The sequence below is a fragment of the Triturus cristatus genome, chromosome 2_1 (genome assembly GCF_964204655.1).
Source record: "Triturus cristatus chromosome 2_1, aTriCri1.1, whole genome shotgun sequence".
NCBI lineage: Eukaryota > Metazoa > Chordata > Amphibia > Caudata > Salamandridae > Triturus > Triturus cristatus.
This window is the reverse complement of record NC_140581.1, coordinates 623,080,619-623,089,452: the sequence shown is the minus strand read 5'-3', so window position 1 is coordinate 623,089,452 and position 8,834 is coordinate 623,080,619.

Genomic DNA, 8,834 nt, shown 5'->3' with positions numbered 1-8,834 from the left:
TGTTCTCCAGGGTTGCACCAACACCTGTTGAGGTATGGCTCTTTTTGTCCATGGGAACTTGCAGAGGAAGCAGACCGCTGGGAAAGGGCCAGAGGTTCTCTAGAGTCATTAGTGAGTGATTCCAACAATAGTGGGTCAGAGATCCTCCAGCCCAGTGTGGTGGAGGAGGCTCAGTGTAGCCCAGCTAGGTCCCAGGATAGCGAGGAGGGTGTAGGGGCTCACTGCCTGGCTCAGTGGAGCAGGAGTGAGGGGGTGACCGAGGGTCCCCAGACGCCCGAAACCCTGCCTCAGGACTTGGATGGTTTCATGAGGGAACACCAAGTTGGGGACCTAGGCTGTCCTGTTAATCCACTAGAGGAAAATCTCTTAGTGAGTAGAGGACCTGGAGCACCTGTAAACAGGACTCCTGTGGTTCTGGAGTCTGGCAGTACCGCTCCGGTAGGGAGGGTACAGGAGTCCAGCGTGAGGAGTGATTGGGGGATGAGCTCCCCAGTGGAAGAGCCGGTGGGTCAGGGACTTCCCAGTTGGGTTAGGATCCCGTGTAGTGACCATGGGGACACCACTTCTGTTCTGGGGGATCTCCGCGCACTGTCAGGTGGACAGGGGACGGGAGATCAGCGCCAGACAGACAGTCGCTCGACATATGTGTCATTTGATAGCCTCAAGGGGATGGAGTGTAAATCCCCCAAAGTCCTGGAGTGCCAGGCGATTATTCCACCAAAGGTTCTAGGCCGGAGGTTGGAAGGCCAGGTTCAGGATCAGCCTGACCTGAAGGGTGGGACGTCTGTAACCAGCGTCCCGACCGGTTCTTCTTCCAGAGGTACCGCCCCAGTTGGTAGGGAGAAGGGCTCTGGAAGGGGGTGCAGAGGGTGGGAGAGCCCACCTCTGGCCCCGGTACAACCTGGGGGGTTAAACCCTGGGTTGGAATGGCGTTCTAGGTGTACCACTCGCCAGAGGAGGAGGAACCCTAGGAGAAGAGGTAGGGGGAGGAGAGCCTTCCCTGAGACTCCTGGTCCGCCTGAGGGTGTAGGCCCTAGGCTGGAGAACCAGTGGCAGTCTAGTCCTATCTTGCAGACAGGAAGAGTGGAGAATGGCCGCTATGTGCCAGGGGTTACTACCCCCCACTCTGTGTTTAGGCAAGGACCGGTGGCACCTGGGTGGCCTAGGGCCTGGTCTTGGCCACGGACAGCTTGGGAGTACCAGTGGGGTAGCCCAGTTGGTCCAGACAGTGGTTTTAGAAGGAATTCCATGGGTTCACCGTGGCGTAGAACCGGAGGGTGTCCCTGCAGTTGCGGGCCCGCGTCCGTGTTCTATCGCCCCAAGCAGGGAAGTCCATCACGGTGGTGATTGGTCCGCCCTGCGTTTTGGCTGGAAGGGGGTTGTGTTGGACTTGGCCCTTCTGGCAGGTTCACCCCTGAATTTTTTTGCTTTTATTGGTGACTTGGTGATAGTGGTTTTTGGTTCCTGCGCACTTTCCCTGTGTCCCAGGGTAAAGTGCGTGCGCACTCTGAGTGCATGTGGTGAGATAGGCCTGCCCTCCCATAGGAATGCATGGGGAATGTATGCGTCCCTGGTAGTTCCTGATGCGTGGGGTGTGCATGGTCGAGTCTGGTATGTACAGATTCGTGTGGTTAAATGCTGCGCAATGATGCGTGCGGCGTGCGTGTAGCTAGTATGGAAGTGCCACTTCTAGAAGTGGGCACTTCGGTGTGCAGTGTAAAATGTGTGCCTTGTCGCGTGATTGGCTGGCTGAGGTCATGTGACGGGCTACGGATTCCCCAGAGTCAGGAGGAGTCACCCGGTGGTGAATAAGGAGATTAGCATGCTGATGGCTGGGGAGGAGTGCACCTTGGACCTGAATAGGGCAGGGCTTTCCCCACACAATGCTGGCTCCGCCCCCTGTGGTGCGACTGACGACCCTAGCCCTGCCAGTGAATAGAGTGAGGGGCTGAGCACATCAAGGGTGCTCCCCAACCAGCTGCGACTGGTTTTCCCCCTCACCCTGAACCAAGAACAAAGGGCTTTACTGTATAAAAATGGGGCTGTGTCCCCACAGAATCTGTTCTCTCCTAGGATCATATCTGAGGGGGGCCTGCTACTGCTGGGCGCCAGGAGAGACCGCCACTGGGGACTGCCTCCCTGCTGGAGGGCCCTGTGAGCTGGCCCCTGGGCCCAGTCTTTGCCCCCCTTGCTTGTCAAGGCTTGTGATTGCTGGACTTTTACTGGCAGCGCCTGGGAGCGCTTTTATCATTGCTAGCGCTAGGGGCGCTTTTCCTATGGACCCCAGCGCTGAGAGAGCGCGTCGGTGTGTAGCCTCTGCTGCACCGAACTGCTGCACCGAACTGCTGCCTGAACGAGGGAATCCCCGGCGTAGGGATTCCCCCTCGTAGTGCCGATTTGAGGCGGGTGCCCACCCCGCATGCGGCGCTCGTTGGCGGGTGCCCACCCCGCTTATTGCTTGTTTAAGGTGCGGGAGCCTACCCCGTACTGCCGCCGAGAAGACAGGGCCGCCGCGCTGCCTGCGGCGACCCGGAAGCGAAAAGAAGTCACGCCTGGTGGTGGGCGGGACATTGAAGCTGTGCACTGGTTGATGGAAGCGGACGGGAGCCTACCCTGCGCTTCCCGGAGCAGAGAGAGAGGAGGCGACGCGGGAGTCCCACGAGCAACAGCCCGGTGAGTGCGGAAGGGCTGGGGGGGGACTCCGGGTGCGTGCATGCTGAAAGCGCTAGTGCGCTCCAACGACGAAGAGCCTGGTGAGTGGGGACAGCCGGTGTTGTGAGAGAGCCCCCGAGTGGGACTCTAAACGTTTGGGGGCATTGTTTCTTGAGCCCCGAGGCTCCAACGTTGGCCCCCATTGTATATTTCAGAGCCGGTTGAGGCTCCAGCGAGGTGGCGCATTTCTGGTGTTCCCGAGCCCCGAGAGGCTCCAGCGAGGCCCGCATTGTTCTTTTTCTTAGAGCCCTGACAGGCTCCAACGACGGAGCAAATATTTGTTCAGAGCCACGAAGGCTCTAGGGGACATTTTGTTTGGACAGAGCCCAGAGAGGGCTCCAGAGGCACGCCGGTGCCTGAGTTCGTTCCACAGATGCCCAGCACTTAGTGGGCAGCTGCCACGTTTAGGTTGGGGATCTTTACGCTTGTGGCTTGCGCAGCTGGCGCAGCCTTACTGGGACAGGGCGTCCTAGCCTGGACAAGGCCAGTTGGCCTAGGGACTGCCACATGTGGTGGCGACTGTGAGTTCTCGCTATGGTTTCCTACCTGCACCTCTGAATGTATTTTTATGCGTCATGTGCCATGTTTTTACACCGCTGAATGTATTTTATGCATCATTTGTTTTCCTTCCCTACACCTCTGAATGTTTTATGCATCATGTGTAATGTGTGTTTACCCCTACAGGTATTGTGATACTTAGGTGGTTGTTTCTCCTAGTACAGGTGGTGCTAGTGAGGTCCTAGTTCCCTGCGTGACATACTCCTAAGGTGGTTAGGGTTGCGTAGGTGGTACTTACCTGATACCAGTAAGTACTGGTTGTGTGCTATATATGTTATTTTGTGCTACAGTAATTTTATTCCTATGTTCTAAGTGCTATTTCTAAAAAGTGCTAATTCCTTACAGTGGTCCATGTGGCCCTGTCTCCTGTACATATAATCCCTTGTAAATTCTGCCCGTGCCTGTTGGCACATTGTAAAGTGTGTGTTTTTATCTAATGTGTTTTGGTAATACAAAGGTTATTTTTATAGAATACCTTGTGTGGAGTTTCCTTTGTGGTGGGCCTTGGGTGTTGTTGCTGGGTGCGCGCGCAAACGCTTTACACATCGCCTCAGAGATAAGCCTGACTGCTCGTGCCAAGCTACCAAGGGGGTGAGCAGGGGTTATCTTTGGCGTGTAACTTCCTTGCCCTGACTAGAGTGGTGGTTTCTGCCTGACTTTGGCGCAAGCCTTAGCCAACCAGAAATCGCCAGTTCTAACAGTACCAATATTCATTAGCTCCTCGCTGACAAGCCATCAAATTAATCAATTGAGATTCCAAATGATCATCTCGCTGTTGCACTTTGTTCATAAAATCCTTTGCAGACACATTATGTAGATGTACTCCAATTTTTAAAATGTGATTTACTGCATAAGATAGTGCAGACAAGTCACTTTCAAATAAAAGATGGAACAAATAAGGAATACTTTGACGAAATCTTGGATCTTCTGCATATAATCTTGTAGTCCGATACTCAGAAGCAGGAATCTGTACTGGACGTTCATCATATCGTCCACCTTTTCCTGTAGGAAACAGCTGGGGAAAACAACGAGCTTCCAAGCTCTCCTCCCATACACTCACGGGAGTTCCTTGTGCTTTTTTCATCTGAAACAGATCAATAGTGTTTCCCATAACTTCTTTAGAATGAAGAGGATGTATGCTGAAATGTTCATAAATTTCTTCTTCTTTTGACTTATCCACTTTTTCAATTTGCCCAGTTGGTATTCCTGTATCTTCTAGTATTTCTTCTTCATCTTCATCTATATAAATTGTTTCATACCATTTAATATTTCTTTTCAAATATAAATTTGCTCTTTGTACTTTTCGTACATCTACCAGCTCCTGCCAAATTTTCTTATTCTTTGTTGGTACTCCATTAACTAGAATAACTAATGGTTCAGTTTCCAATCTATCTGCATCAATTGTTTCCATATTTTTTTTCAAATCCAATAGCAAATAGACAACTCTTCCTTTTAAACCTCTTTGTAAATCCGAAGGAGGTAATTTACCTGTTTTGGGCTCCATATGCACTATGGTCTGAAATGGATGGACACATTGAATGAGTATAGACTCATACGTATTTAAATCAGAAAGTTCTGCAGGAATATCAACCAATTCTAAATTAATATGTACAGCTCTAGCTGGCATTCTATTTTCTTCTAATGTTATAACAGTATTTACAAATACGCTGATCTTCACCCAAATCAAAACTATTTTCCAGAAATATATATGTTGCAAAATCCTTCCACTTATAATTATCTTCATTTTCACTTTTTTTATAGAGATCAACATTCCTTGTTTGAATTTTATAATGGCTTCTCCGGCAACAAATACAAGTAATATTTGGTCTTTCATTAGAGATGATAATAAATTTTGTCATTTCATCTTAACATTTTTTACTAACAGTGAGTTCTACATTCTCTTCCACATTTTCCTCAATAACTGTGTCATTTCCTGCACTTTCTTGCTCTGGACCAAAGTAACAAAACTGAATATCATCAGTAACCTTCACTACATCTGATACAGATCCACAGAACAGAGCACTATTCAACCCATTTAACTTTAGTGCTGGACTTTTAGCAAAATACAATGTTCTCACAAACTTTCTCATTTCAGTATGATGAACAGCCAGCATCCTAAAATGGTGAAAAACACTTTGGCAAACTTTCCTAGATAGACAAGCAAGAGAATGTCCTTGCAAACCAGTATTCTCTCTCACTCTGCATGGGTCTAGTCTTTGAAGCACCTTAATCTTCTGTTTAACACTCTTTTTACTATATTCTCTTAGAAAGTCACGTAATTTATCAATAGATTCCTGTCGCACAGTGCAAATACTACTACAATTCCAAGTGTACACTGGGGCTTTAGGACGTCTCCCCATAACCTCATCAGCTAACACTTCTTCCTCATTTCTTGGAACCATTTTCTCCTTTTCCATTACACAACCATCTTTAACTTCATAAGCTCGACCATTGGTGTCAACTGCATGCAACAAACTATTACTTTGAAGATAACTCTCTTCATTAAAAAATGGTTCAGTACTTGAACTATGCTTCCATTCTCCTAAGAACACTTTACAAAAGTTATTTTTTTTCACTACTCTTTTCCTTTTGCTTTGTGACTTCATTGCTTTGACTAATATTTCTAATCTACGCATCCTGTTCAAAATTAAAATGAATAGTTTTCGTTTTATTTCCAAAGCCTTTGTTTGCAACAATTGTTTCAATATATTTCTTTTTTTTATAAAATTTGGTTTTCTTCTTATATTTTTTCACATCCTTTAGCAAATTTAACATCACTCTTCTCTGAAACATTTTTCGTCGAATGTTTTTAAAATCTATTTTTCGTGTTAAGTCACTCTTTCTTACTTCTGATTCTACATTGGCTTTTAGTATTTTCTGTCGACTCTGTTGTTGTGTACTTGAAACACTATTTGCAGTGGATATATTTTTAACATTTTTTCTTTGTTTGAAGATATTTTAAAAAAAATCCTTAGTCTGCTTACCAGAAGACTTTTTCTTTTTTCCAACATGAGGTTCTTCAACTATTTTTTTTGTCCAGTTTTCTTCAAATATAGATGTTGTTGCTGTTCTTTTCTCTTTCTTGACTTTATAGGCATCTTTAATTAATTTCACTGTTGTTCAGCAATACCTGAAAGAAACTAAAAAAAAAATACCTTTATGTAATTTTAATACATTACAAATTTTTTTTGGAGCTTTTCAAATCCTATCATATGACCTGTCCCTTACCTACAACTGCAAGTCTCACAGAACAATACCAACACGTATAAATCTCTAACATCAATTCCTGTGTGCACACAGACTCATGGTATGATTCTAGGCACAAAACGATTTTGGTTTGGCAATTTCAAAGCACATTTACTACTGTGGTAGAGTAAGTGATAATTACTATGGCAGCCTGACACATTTTCCTTATATTTTAGAGAGGCAGAAAAGAGAACATGTCCTAACAGCTACTTGAGACCATCAGCATGTGTTACAGGGTGAGTGATTAGAGTAGAGCAAAGGAAATGAGCCTTGGTGACGTTGAATGTGTTAGCATTACACACTGCTATCTGAAATACCACACAGAGCTGAATAGTAAGCATGAGAGTGCAGGAGAAGCACCTGTCTGTGTGCTAAGAGCGTGCTTCTGGAGACCGTGTATTGTGAGGTGCAACACAGATCTGCATGGACGCTTGCACAACTGCATGAAGACTGCAGAGATGTATGTAAGAGTACTTGTGTGGTAAAGGTTAATTGGAGTTTTGAACATGTAAAAACTGCCTCACCCATTGCGGGAGTGGAAGGAAAATGTACCATGCTAATTTCAAATGTGTTAGCATTTGCCTCTCATTTGTGAGAAAGTGATTTCTGGTGAATGCTAACCATCACAGTTAAAGAAAACAAGCTGCCCCTTTCCTGCGAGTGCAAGTCTAACAGAGCAAGAGCAACACAAATTAAATCTCTGAGAAGAATTCCTGTGTGCAGGCAGACTCATGGTGTGATTCTAGGTACAAAACATTATTCCTGAGTGATGCCAGTACACCTTAACTTATGGTGAAGACATACTCCATAATATCTGACATGTTCAAGGCAGTTAAATGTCTTCCTTAACATAAAATGTAAAACACAACTTTAACAGTGGAAGGAAAATGTACCATGCTAATTTCAAATGTGTTAGCATTTGCCTCTCATTTGTGGGAAAGTGATTTCTGCTGAATGCTAACCATCACAGTTCAAGAAAACAAGCTGCCCCTTTCCTGCGAGTGCAAGTCTAACAGAGCAAGAGCAACACAAATTAAATCTCTGAGAAGAATTCCTGTGTGCACACAGACTCATGGTGTGATTCTAGGCACAAAACAGTATTCCTGGGTGATACCAGTACACCTTAACTTATGGTGAAGACATACTCCATAATATCTGACATGTTCAAGGCAGTTAAATATCTTCCTTTACTTAAAATGTAAAACATAATTTTAAAAGTGGATGGAAAATGTACCATGCTAATTTCAAAGGTGTTAGCATTTGCCTCTCATTTGTGAGAAAGTGATTTCTGCTGAATGCTAACCATCACAGTTCTTGAAAACAAGCTGCCCCTTTCCTGCGAGTGCAAGTCTAACAGAGCAAGAGCAACACGAATTAAATCTCTGAGAAGAATTCCTGTGTGCACACAGACTCATGGTGTGATTCTAGGCACAAAACAGTATTCCTGGGTGATACCAGTACACCTTAACTTATGGTGAAGACATACTCAATAATATCTGACATGTTCAAGGCAGTTAAATATCTTCCTTTACTTAAAATGTAAAACATAATTTTAAAAGTGGAAGGAAAATGTACCATGCTAATTTCAAAGGTGTTAGCATTTGCCTCTCATTTGTGAGAAAGTGATTTCTGCTGAATGCTAACCATCACAGTTCTTGAAAACAAGCTGCCCCTTTCCTGCGAGTGCAAGGCTATCAGAGAAAGAGCAACACAAATTAAATCTCTGAGAAGAATTCCTGTGTGCAGACAGACTCATGGTGTGATTCTAGGCACAAAACAGTATTCCTGGGTGATACCAGTACACCTTAACTTATGGTGAAGACATACTCCATAATATCTGACATGTTCAAGGCAGTTAAATATCTTCCTTTACATAAAATGTAAAACACAATTTTAAAAGTGGAAGGAAAATGTACCATGCTAATTTCAAATGTGTTAGCATTTGCCTCTCATTTTTGAGAAAGTGATTTCTGCAGAATGCTAACCATCACACTTCTTGAAAACAAGCTGCCCCTTTCCTGCGAGTGCAAGGCTAACAGAGCAAGAGCAACACAAATTAAATCTCTAAGAAGAATTCCTGTGTGCAGACAGACTCATGGTGTGATTCTAGGCAGAAAACAGTATTTCTGGGTGATACCAGTACACCTTAACTTATGGTTTAGACATACTCCATATTATCTTTCAAGTTCAAGGCACTTAAATATCTTCCTTAACATAAAATGTAAAACACAACTTTAAAAGTGGAATGAAAATGTACCATGCTAATTTCAAATGTGTTAGCATTTGCCTCTCATTTGTGAGAAAGTGATTTCTGCTGA